The sequence below is a fragment of the Pseudophryne corroboree genome, chromosome 3 (assembly GCF_028390025.1).
Source record: "Pseudophryne corroboree isolate aPseCor3 chromosome 3, aPseCor3.hap2, whole genome shotgun sequence".
NCBI classification, from domain to species: Eukaryota; Metazoa; Chordata; class Amphibia; order Anura; family Myobatrachidae; genus Pseudophryne; species Pseudophryne corroboree.
In genome coordinates, this window is record NC_086446.1 from 469,731,036 (window position 1) to 469,743,719 (window position 12,684).

Below are 12,684 nucleotides of genomic sequence, written 5' to 3' on the forward strand. Positions count from 1 at the left end.
TAAGGAGTAAACGGAGTCTCCATGGGAACTGATATACAATGAGATACAAATAAAAACATATATTAGAACACCATTATGGTCTTTGTTTAGTAGATTATAATAGTGATGTTTATATTACTGCTGAATACAGATAGTAATAGGCAGTATGTTGTGTATCTATAATGTTAAGTGAACAGAATAAAAAATATTTTTTTATGAATAGATTATCATTTATTAAAGCAAGGATCTTGTATACTATCCCTTTCCCAATTATCTGTTAAATAATTAGACGGTATGAGAAGAGGTAGAACAGGTTACTAAAACAGAAGGTAAAACGGGTTGCTAAAATAGGGTGCCAGGAAGATTTACCAGGAGTTGCTGCCAATCAATGAGGCCTTTATATTGGTGCCTAGTGAAATATTTAGGGGATTGTTCCTAATCCCTAATACGTATAACATTTATAAGTGAATATACATAGATAGAAAGTGCCATTAGAAAAATTATATAAGACTAAATAGTCCATCGATTACTATAGTGCATAGGATGTCTAACAAATTTATATATATAAGACTATACAGGATTAGGTGGAAAACTATATAGGTCTGTCATATTTGGCTAGGAGTGTTGTGTATAAAACTAGTGCACGTGCATAGGACAGACAGTGGTTACTACACATTAGTGATAGTATAAGTGGTGTATATTGTGAACTGATGGACTACTCGTGTGTCAATATTGCGGAAACTGGTTATGGTCTACCATGACCCACTATATACAGTACCCAATCTTCGCAAATGGTGCCCCATTTGGTACTGGTTGGGCCCTACACTGCTTAGCTTCCAAGGTCGGTCGAGATTGGGCGTCCACCAGTGTGGTATGACTGTATCTTGTGGTGAAGCGACTCAAGGACACAGTAATCCATTTTTTGATTGAAAGTATTGACATACTACATAACACATGGTGTTTTTATACAAATATGGTACTACAAAGGTACTGAGTGCTTAAAGAATAGAACGGGAATTGAAAACCAGAATGATCAGCCATAGGATCTATTTTCACAGGAACGGTGCGATTTCGTAGCCTTCGTTGAAACCCATGAGATGTGTAGTTTTCAGTTGGAATATCCAATACATTTCCCTCTGGGAAAGCTTCTTTGCTAGGTCACCGCCTCTTTCACTGCTCATGACGTGTCCTATCACCTTGAAAGAAAGTTCCTCTGGACTGGAGTTATGTTCAAGTTTAAAATGTCTGTAGATTAAATGCGTCTCCAGTTTGTTTTTGATGCTCCTTATATGCTCTTGTATCCTGATTTTTAATGTCCTTTTCATTTTTCCCACATATTTTTTGTGGCACGTACATTCTAATAAATAAATAACCGATGTGCTGTTACAGTTCATAAACTCCTTTATCTTGAACTCCTGGGTATTTTCCATGTCACTGAAGGTTCTTCTATTAGGATTTAGGAATTTACACACGTTGCAGTGTCCGCATTTGTATGCTCCAATACACTTCGGGAGGGAACGGTGGTTGGCGTCTGGAGGTAATTCCCGTTGCATACTGGGTGCGAGAATGTCTTTCAGATTTTTTTGATTTTCGAAAAATAAGCTCTGGATGGGGGGGGAGAGAATTTATTTAAGGATCGGATCCATCAGTAAAATGTCCCAATGAGACCTTAATGAAGTTTGGCTGTCACGCTCATGACTGTTATATGTTGTTATAAAGGAAATGGATTCCTGTTTTACCATTTTCTCTTTGTATGTAAGTAGACTGTCCCTCTCAAGATTTCTAGTCTTCACGATGGCTTCATCCAATATTGCTTTGGGGTAACTCTTTTCTTCAAATCTTTTCCTATAGGTTGCTAGTTGTTGTTCGCAGTCTTCAGTTTTATTGCAGTTTCTCCGAATTCTATGGAATTGCGAATACAGGATATTGTTCTTCCATTTCTTTGAGTGGCTGCTCTTATAATGGAGATAGCTGTTCATGTCAACCTCTTTGATGTAATTCTTGGTGGTGACCGCCCCTTGTTCGCCTTTTAAAATCAGATCCAAAAATTCAATAGAGTCTTCATTTACATTGCAGGTAAAAGACAGGTTAAAATCGTTGGTCTGTAAAATCTTAAAAAAGTCCATGAACGACTCAGAGGTTCCATCCCAGATGATTAAAATGTCGTCAATGTATCTCTTATACATTACAACAGACTCCTTAAAATATTGTGCGGTATACATGTATTTCTCCTCCCATTGTCCCATGAATAAATTAGTGAAGCCTGGTGCGAAAATAGTACCTATAGCAGTGCCACACCTTTGCAGATAAAATGTATCTAAAAATTTTAAATAATTCCGGCTTAAAATGAATAGCATTAATTTGCAGATAAAATTCCTGTGTACTTCTGTGAGGGAGTGGTCCTTGTTCAGGTATTCTCTACTTGCTTCGGTGCCTTTTTGATGTTCTATGCAGGTATATAATGACTGGACATCAATGGTTACCCACAGATATGTGTCTTTCCATACACTCTTCTTCACCTCATTCAGTACCATAGTTGTATCTTGGAGGAACGATGGTAGCTCTCTGACATATGGATTTAAAAAGACATCCACGTACTTAGGTAAGTTAGAAGTAAGGGAATCTATCCCTGCAACAATGGGTCTCCCAGGTGGATTAGTTAGGCATTTATGGATTTTGGGTAAAAAATAGAATATGGGGGTTGTGGGGTTGGATTGCATTAAAAAGGAAAATTCATCCAGTATGCTACGGGAATTACCTCCAGACGCCAACCACCGTTCCCTCCCGAAGTGTATTGGAGCATACAAATGCGGACACTGCAACGTGTGTAAATTCCTAAATCCTAATAGAAGAAGCTTCAGCGACACGGAAAATACCCAGGAGTTCAAGATAAAGGAGTTTATGAACTGTAACAGCACAACGGTTATTTATTTATTAGAATGTACGTGCCACAAAAAATATGTGGGAAAAACGAAAAGGACATTAAAAATCAGGATACAGGAGCATATAAGGAGCATCAAAAACAAACTGGAGACGCATTTAATCTACAGACATTTTAAACTTGAACATAACTCCAATCCAGAGGAACTTTCTTTCAAGCCGATAGAACACGTCATGAGCAGTGAAAGAGACGGTGACCTAGCAAAGAAGCTTTCCCAGAGGGAAATGTATTGGATATTCCAACTGAAAACTACACATCCCATGGGTTTCAACGAAGGCTACGAAATCGCACCGTTCCTGTGAAAGAAGCTCCTATGGCTGATCATTCTGGTTTTCAATTCCCGTTCTATTCTTTGTGCACTCAGCACCTTTGTAGCACCATATTTGTATAAAAACACCATGTATTATGTAGTATGTCAATACTTTCAATAAAAAAATGAATTACTGTGTCCTTGAGTCGCTTCACCACAAGATACAGTCATACCACACTGGTGGACGCCCAATCTCGACCGACCTTGGAAGCTAAGCAGTGTAGGGCCCAACCAGTACCAAATGGGGCACCATTTGCGAAGATTGGGTACTGTACATAGTGGGTCATGGTAGACCATAAGCAGTTTCCGCAATATTGACACACGAGTAGTCCATCAGTTCACAATATACACCACTTATACTATCACTAATGTGTAGTAACCACTGTCTGTCATATGCACGTGCACTAGTTTTATACACAATACTCCTAGCCAAATATGACAGACCTATATAGTTTTCCACCTAATCCTGTATAGTCTTATATATATATATATATATATATATATATATATATGTATAATTATATATTTATATATACATTTGTTAGACATCCTATGCACTATAGTAATCGATGGACTATTTAGTCTTATATAATTTTTCTAATGGCACTTTCTATCTATGTATATTCACTTATAAATGTTATACGTATTAGGGATTAGGGACAATCCCCTAAATATTTCACTAGGCACCAATATAAAGGCCTCATTGATTGGCAGCAACTCCTGGTAAATCTTCCTGGCACCCTATTTTAGAAACCCGTTTTACCTTCTGTTTTAGTAACCTGTTCTACCTCTTCTCATACCGTCTAATTATTTAACAGATAATTGGGCAAGGGATAGTATACAAGATCCTTGCTTTAATAAATGATAATCTATATATAAAAAATATTTTTTATTCTGTTCACTTAACATTATAGATACACAACATACTGCCTATTACTATCTGTATTCAGCAGTAATATAAACATCACTATTATAATCTACTAAACAAAGACCATAATGGTGTTCTAATATATGTTTTTATTTGTATCTCATTGTATATCGGTTCCCATGGAGACTCCGTTTACTCCTTAAACCTACATCCATGATAAACATGTCTGCAGCCATAAAAACTCCATTAAGATGGCCGCCGTGATGATTGACAGCTTCTCCCATCCAATGACACCGAAGGAGCAGTCTGTTCCCCCCCTGACAGGAAGTGTGGCACCTCTCAACAGTTATATTGGAAGGAAGTGGGGAAAACACAGCGCACTCAGCCGGACGCCGATACCGGAAGTGCGGCATGATGCGCATACGCACATCGCCGCGGCGGACACCGGAAATGGGGCAAAAGTGATGCGGAACGCGTCCTGAAACTTCTGTCCTTAAAAAACAGCATTTCATGGACTCGTTTTCTGATAATAATACGATATACGGACCTATGATCACAACACCTGTAGTATAGATGTGTTAATACGTAAATTTGTGAAGTTATAAGCAATATGCAGCTCCAACAGGAAGTGATGTCATAATTACCCATTAGCACTTGTACCAGCTATAAATAGAACCTCTGTTCATTAGTACCCTACCCCTTGATGAAGTCTGACGGACGAAACGCGTTGGGTGTACCTGTAAATGACCCTCCATTTTTAAGATAAGCACCATTCTCTTGTTTTACTAGATTATTGCTCTGTATTTACATGTTTTGTACTTTTTATACTTTTTAGCTTTTTCTTGATGTAATTTTAATAATATCCCATACTTTTGAGATCCTAACCCCCTTTTATAAATAAATGTAATTTTATCTTTTTATCTGTACGTATCCTGCCATTTCTTCATACTTATTTTAAATCCATTTGACACTGTTGGTCGCTGGCGGCCCCACCCCCCCTTCTTTATTTCTAATCTAAGGTAGCTTATCACTGCCTGAATCTAATTGGGGGCTAGCTGACACCTTATATCCACGGTTGAGTATATTACCTTAACCCTACACTTACTTTATTCGCATACACCTGTGACGCCATACTACTACTATTTCATATATATATATATATATATATATATAAAATATATATGTCATAATCTCAGTATTGGACCCAAACCTGTATAAAAACTAAAGGACTAAAGGGCCTATTAGCATAGTTGCCTTCTTTCATAGGTGTGCGCAGGGGGGGGGTGCCTGGTGCGCATAGGCACCCCCTAATATCCAGCACCCCGATCTCACATGCCTGATGCAGCGATCGCCGAGCAGGCTGATTACTGTCCCCACTGCGCTGCACCCTGTCAGGACTGCATTACTGACCGGACGCCTGGGTTAATCAAGGGTGCCACTGCCACCGGCTTTCAAACTCCTGGCTCCACCTCCATGTACAAAAACAGCGTGGTGTGACGTGATTACGTAATGCGGCTCGCACGCCCACCCATTACACCCGCCCACCTCTCTCCTTCAATGCTATGCCACTGCCAGCCACTGATGAGGAGCAGCATGCAGCCAGCGTTCCTATTAGGAAGACAAATTTAATACTGGCAGGCAGTCGGCAGCAGCATTGACACGTCACTCGTTTTTCCAGCAGCAGCAGTACTAGTCTGCGACTGTCAGTGTCAGTGAGTGACTGACTTGTAAGTAAGCTGCTGCAGCTTGCAGGGGAAAGAGAGGGGTAGCCAGACCAGGCTGAGGAGGAGCAGTGTAATTGCAGTGAGTGCCATCAGGGGTGTTTGTTTGGTGCACACCACAACATCTGACAATGTATCTGCTTTATTAGGATTGCTACAAGGGTGGATATTTTATATTGCGTTGACCATCAATAGATGGTTCTAGACACGCCCAAAAGGCGGTGCTAGACACACCCCTCCAACGGTGCACCCTCTAATAAAATGTGCTGCGCACGCCTATGCCTTCTTTATGGTTGCTCCCTCCAGGAGGGAGCAGCCACGTTGTACAGGAGGGGGACGTGGATGAGACGCTAAAAGGGCGTGTAGATGTGATCGCGTCATAGTAGTCCCGCCCCCCTACAATGCCCACATTATCAGCATTGTAAAGCAGGGAACGTTGCTATGGTGTTGCGATTTAGCGTGAATCGAATCATCACCCTGCCCACTCCTCTTGTGACCGGATGCAGCTAGGGGTGCGGGCAGAGGTGAGCTGGTGCAGCACGAGGTGCAGACGGGGAACAGTGGGATGCAGGAGACTGGCCCGCTTTCCAGGCGAGTCGGGAGTGCAACCCAGGGCCGGACTGCCCATCTGGCACTTCTGGCAAATGACAGGAGGGTCAATGGTCTGGTAATCCGGTCCTGTCACACAGAACGCTAAGAAGGCCGTGCGCAGCACAGCCTCTGGCTCTCTGGTCTGGCTGCTCCCTTGTCTCCATGGAAATGGAGGTGTGCCGCGAGTCCATGACCCCCTGACTCACGGCACGCCCCCTTGTTACATGTCATGTGCCCTCACCCGTCTCCATAGAAATAGGGGCGTGCCCCCCTGATCACGGCTTGCCCCTGTGGGTAGTGTCCGCACACCCCTTTCATGTGCACGCACGCAGCAAAGGCACGCGCGTGCACACACATGCCAGTGCCGATTTTAGGCCCCAGTCCATCCTTGGTGCCACCATATTTACAGAAGAGTCCCTGCCGTTCTGGGAGAGTGGGCAAGTATGCCTATTAGTCAAAGGGAGAAGATCTCTAAATCTTGCAAAAACAGGATTTAAGTATTCTCCCTAATTACCATTCCTCACAGCCTATGATGGCCATATCTGGGCATTGCCTAAAATAACTTCCCTATTTAAAACTATTTCCTAACTGCCACAGCAGTACATGTACCTGCAGTTGTCCTCGAAGTCTATTCAAATCTCAGGAAGGTGCTATAAGCCCTGTGATCCACACAGTTGGAACTGAGTTGCAAGTTTAAAAATAGAAAAATAAAATATATATATATATATATATATATATATATATATTGTTTTTGTATTGGTTGGTTGGTTGGTGCGTTTTACTCAAGTGCATTTTGTTCAAGTGCATCTATAAACCCTGTGATCCACAAAGTTACAACTGAGCTGCAAGTTTAAAGATAGAAAAATAAAATATATAATATATCTATTGTTTTTATTACTGGTTGGTGCGCTTTACTCAAGTGCACTTTGGGCCTAATTCAGAGTTGATCGCAGCAGCAAATTTGTTAGCAGTTGGGCAAAACCATGTGCACTGCAGGTGGGGCAGATATAACATGTGCAGAGAGAGTTAGATTTGGGTGGGGTGTGTTCAAACTGAAATCTAAATTGCAGTGTAAAAATAAAGCAGCCAGTATTTACCCTGCACAGAAACAAAATAACCCACCCAAATCTAACTCTCTCTGCAAATGTTGTATCTGCAACACATGCAGTGTATATGGTTTTGCCCAACTGCTAACAAATTTGCTGCTGCGATCAACTATGAATTACCCCCATTGTTCAAGTGCATCTATAAGCCCTGTGATCCATGCCGTGATATGCGACTTGACAAATGGATAACTATCAGTTTAGAGAAGAGCAACCAAATACTAGTGCAGCAGCTGCTGCCACGAGTCAAGTTGACGATGCTAGTCCAGCAACATCATCTACTAAAGTCAATGCTTGAGGGCATAGCAGGTCTAAGAGCGCATCTAAAATAAAAAACCCAATATACAGTATTAAAGAAAAAGACCCCTCTTATAAAGGGAAGGTTTGGTGCAGAAAAACACAAAACATTGCCTTTATTTCTGTGTGGTTGTTCTGCAACTGTCAGTAAAGCATCTTCGCTCTATCATGATGATGGAAGACATTTTCACTCAGAGTCTAGGCGGTAAATTTATTATGATGGGAATTCTATTTAAGATGGGATGTTGCCCATAGCAACCAATCAGATTCCAGGTATTATATTCTAGAATGTGCTAAATGAGAAGTAGAATCTGAATGGTTGCTATGGACAACATCCCATCTTAAATAGAACTCCCATCTTGGTAAATTTACCCTTGGAAGTGGTGTAAAAAAAACTGTAAAACAACTAAGGAAGTAGAACAAACTGTGCATTCAGAAACAGAAATGTCACAAATCACTAAGGAGAGTGTAAATGTATCCAAGAGTGCTATGTGTGATCCTCATTTTTCTGACACTGTACTCAAAGAGAAGCTAGCATCCACCATTTCTGTTCCCTCTGCAAATGTGGAGATGAGTAGCAGAAGTATAGCTGATGACATAGAAATTGAGGATGCCACTGTGGAATTTGCAAGAGGATGAGGGGGATATTTGTGTAGCTGACGCTGGTGCTAATGAGGATGTTGAGGATGTTATTTGTGTAAGTCAGGCACCAGTGGAAGCAGCTTTTGGCCATGATAAGAAGATGGCTATTGTCATGCCTGGTCCTCGGATGTGTGAAATTATTTTTACCCAAATACTGACAACATTTGTCAAGCTATTTGTAGCCTTTGTGGAACCACAGTAAGTAGAGGTAGGGACATTAAGCATCTGGGTACCTTCACACTGTTACTTCATTTGCAGCGAGCTCATGGTTTTGATAACATCAAAAGCTGGTGCTAAAAAAATAACAACAAGCAGTCCAGCATCAGCTAGCTCCCTACTCTCAACTAGATCCCAGCACCTGCAATCTCCACCACCAACACCTTCATCCTCAATATTCTCAGTAATCATGAGATGAAATCCTGCTTCCAGTTAAGGCTAGGTGACTCCTCCCCATTCCAGGATTCCTCAGAAGAATCCTTGCACACTAGGCCTGCTGCTGCTGGGATTGGTTCTTCATCCCAGCAGGGGACCAAGAAGACTGCTTGTATTGTGCAAAATCAATTGACTGTTAATCCTTTGCAAGGGGAAGAAAATATGACAGCTCTCACCCAGTTGCAGAGCAGATCACTGACGCCATCACGGCTATGCTAGTATTAGATCTGCGTCCAATATCTGCCATAAATGCAGTGGGTTTTACACAGTTAATTGAGGTCCTGTGATCATCTGTAGCAAATTCCATCTCTGTTCTATTTTAGATGAAAAGCCATTTCTAGGATGTACCCGGACGTTGATAAAAAAAACGTAATTATTGGCCTACAAAATGTCATTGTACCCAACTGTCCACTTAACCACAGATATGTGAACAAATGGTAGTGGGTAAACTAAAAATGACATGACTGTGACAGCCCACTGGGTGGGTGAATTGCCTTCAGCAGCAGCAAAAGCATTATCTAACAAACAACGGCAGCTCATTCAGAGACAGGCTACTCTGTGTATCACGAATTCATTAAGAGGCATACTGCTAACAACCTCTTAGAAGGGATGTCGTAGAAACATGGCTTACCCCACTTGGACTCTCCAAATAATTTGTGATACAGTATATACAAATATTGTGAGAGCATTACAGCTGGGTGAATTTCAACACATCAGTAGCGCACGCAGGGGGGGGGGGGGTTCTGAGTACCTGGAAACCCCCCCTGATGAGCTGAATTTTCTTTTTTTGAGACGGAGACAGATGTGTTTCCGTCTTTGAAAAAGACGCGATCGCGGACCTGCAGCAGCAGAGAGCTATGTACTCTAGCTCTCTGCTGACGAAATAGAATGTCCGGTGGGAGCTGCTGGCTGTGTACAAACAGCAGCTCCCTCCGTCCTCAGCCTCACCATCCTCACTGCTCACAGACCTACAGTAGGATGCATAAATGTATGTATGAATGTGTGTTTATATATATATATATATATGTGTGTGTGTGTGTGTGTGTGTGTATATATATATATACTGTATATATACTGTGTATATATATATATATGTGTAGACAGTGTGCGACTGGCACTCAGGAGACTTGAAAAGATAGGCTGACACAGTTGCTGATGTCAACGTTTCACAGCTATCGCTCCTTTATCAAGACAAACCGCAAATAAACCAAAATACAAACATTTATACATTACAATACACCTTGTGCATGTCCTGTCCACCGCTCACCGGGAGTCCCCGTGACATCATAGGCACCCGACGGTGCTGGCGACCCAGCTTACCCCGGGGGGCGTGGCACAGGGGAAAGTGTTCCATCACCATAACAACAAAAGACGGCTGGAAATACAAATAGAAGTTGAAAGGAGTTGAACATTGCGCACATTCCAATGGGAGCTTTTAACCATATAGCAACCATAGGCCCTGTAGCTGTATTAAAGCTTGTCTTAACAGGGATAGATAAATGATAACTTAGTGGAGAAAATAACTCCAACGTATAAAGCATAAAGGGAGGTATAATGGTCAAAGTCATATCACAGGCTATCTCAGTAAGCTGCAGGTCATCCAGATAATAAAGTGACTAGTGAAATGCTGTCCCGCAGTGACAATTGATAAATGTTACGAAGCACATACTAACACAATAAGACTATACAATACAAGAAACATGTGTATGACAAGATGTCATTCAGGCCCCATGGTTTAACTGTTTGTAAAGTATGGATCCATCTGGCCTCCTTCTGTAATAGACGGCGTCCACGATTGCCGGCCCGAATGTTCTCAGGGACACCATCAATAATTTTGTACTTAATGGAAGCCAGGCTATGTTGAAGTTCTTTGAAATGACGGGCCACCGGTTGTTCCGATCCCCGGCCCTCAATTGCGGCCCGAATGCTTGATCTGTGCAATGCAATTCTTTCTTTAAATTGTCGGATCGTTTTTCCAATATACATAAATCCACATGGGCATTTAATGTAGTAAACTACAAAACGACTGGTGCATGTAAATGACTGTGAAATACAGAATGTTTTACCTGATCTAGGGTGATGGAAAAACTCACCCGTCTCCAGACTGCTACAAGTGGTACAGCCGAGGCAATTGAGGGCCGGGGATCGGAACAACCGGTGGCCCGTCATTTCAAAGAACTTCAACATAGCCTGGCTTCCATTAAGTACAAAATTATTGATGGTGTCCCTGAGAACATTCGGGGCGGCAATCGTGGACGCCGTCTATTACAGAAGGAGGCCAGATGGATCCATACTTTACAAACAGTTAAACCATGGGGCCTGAATGACATCTTGTTATACACATGTTTCTTGTAATTGTATAGTCTTATTGTGTTAGTATGTGCTTCGTGACATTTATCAATTGTCACTGCGGGACAGCATTTCACTAGTCACTTTATTATCTGGATGACCTGCAGCTTACTGAGATAGCCTGTGATATGACTTTGATCATTATACCTCCCTTTATGCTTTAAACGTTGGAGTTATTTTCTCCACTAAGTTATCATTTATCCATCCCTGTTAAGACAAGCTGTAATACAGCTACAGGGCCTATGGTTGCTATATGGTTAAAAGCTCCCATTGGAATGTGCGCAATGTTCAACTCCTTTCAACCTCTATTTTTATTTCCAGACGTCTTTTGTTGTTATGGTGATGGAACACTTTCCCCTGTGCCACGCTCCCGGGGTAAACCGGGTCGCCGTCGCCGTCGGGTGCCTATGACGTCACGGGGACTCCCGGTGAGCGGTGGACAGGACATGCATGAGGTGTATGGTAATGTATTAATGTTTGTATTTTGGTTTATTTGCGGTTTGTCTTGATAAAGGAGCGATAGCTCTGAAACGTTGACATCAGCAACGGTGTCAGTCTATCTTTTCAAGTCTCCTGAGTGCCAGTCGCACACTGTCTACATTCATATTTCTAATGACAGGGCACTGGAGCTATTACTATTAATGTTACAGGAGGAGTGCCAAACCTCTACGTTCGCAGCTAACTATACCTCTGGATACGCTCCAGTGAGGACTGTTGGGGAACCCAACCGACTTATTTTGAACTGAGACTTCACTTGTTTTTACTTGTCGTCAGCTGGAATATTATGTCGACTACTGATTCAGTACCTGGATTTAGTAACATTACGCTACCAGTGGGGGAAGCATTGTCTCTCACAGACTCAGAAGCTGATGCCATTCTATTTACAGACAAGTTTGAGGATGCGTCTGGAACTGATACAGTGGAGCAAATCTTCTTCCAATTAACAAAGCTTAAAAAAACGTGAAATTGACTTCTACTTTCACGGTGTCACGTTGTCTGACTACTATCGTGGCAAAAAAATCCCCCGAGGATTTTGCATACGAAATATACCTACTATTGGGAGATACAATCCTGATTTCTGCCGTCGCTGGGTGGCAGTTTTAAATAAGTGTTCATACGACCTCATTCTTCTTGTGATAGAAGAGTCCCGCAGGGAGCTGAATTTATCTAAGGATAAAACCACAGCATTTGAATCGACACACGACGACCAAATCAATTCGGATCCGGCTAAGGAGTTACTTGCCAAATTGACCAGTGATTTGGATAAATATCGTTCAGACTTAATACAATTTAAAAAATCAAAACGCATTACTGTGGACAAAGACTACCAAGAAAATAAAGTTTACAGCTGGGCTTACACCCGCAATCAATACAAGGACAAGAGAACAAAATATCGATGCCAAAGGAAACCTAATCTGGAAACTGACTACTCAAGTGCCATCTCTTCCAGT

General features: G+C 41.8%; 1 protein-coding gene and 1 pseudogene across 1 annotated transcript in view; both read right to left on the bottom strand.

Annotated features, from left to right (window-relative positions):
• GLP2R (glucagon like peptide 2 receptor) overlaps nucleotides 1-12,684 on the bottom strand; it is a 310,415-nt gene that overhangs the window by 215,712 nt on the left and 82,019 nt on the right. The window lies entirely within an intron of this gene.
• LOC134898348 (5S ribosomal RNA) lies at nucleotides 746-864 on the bottom strand (annotated as a pseudogene).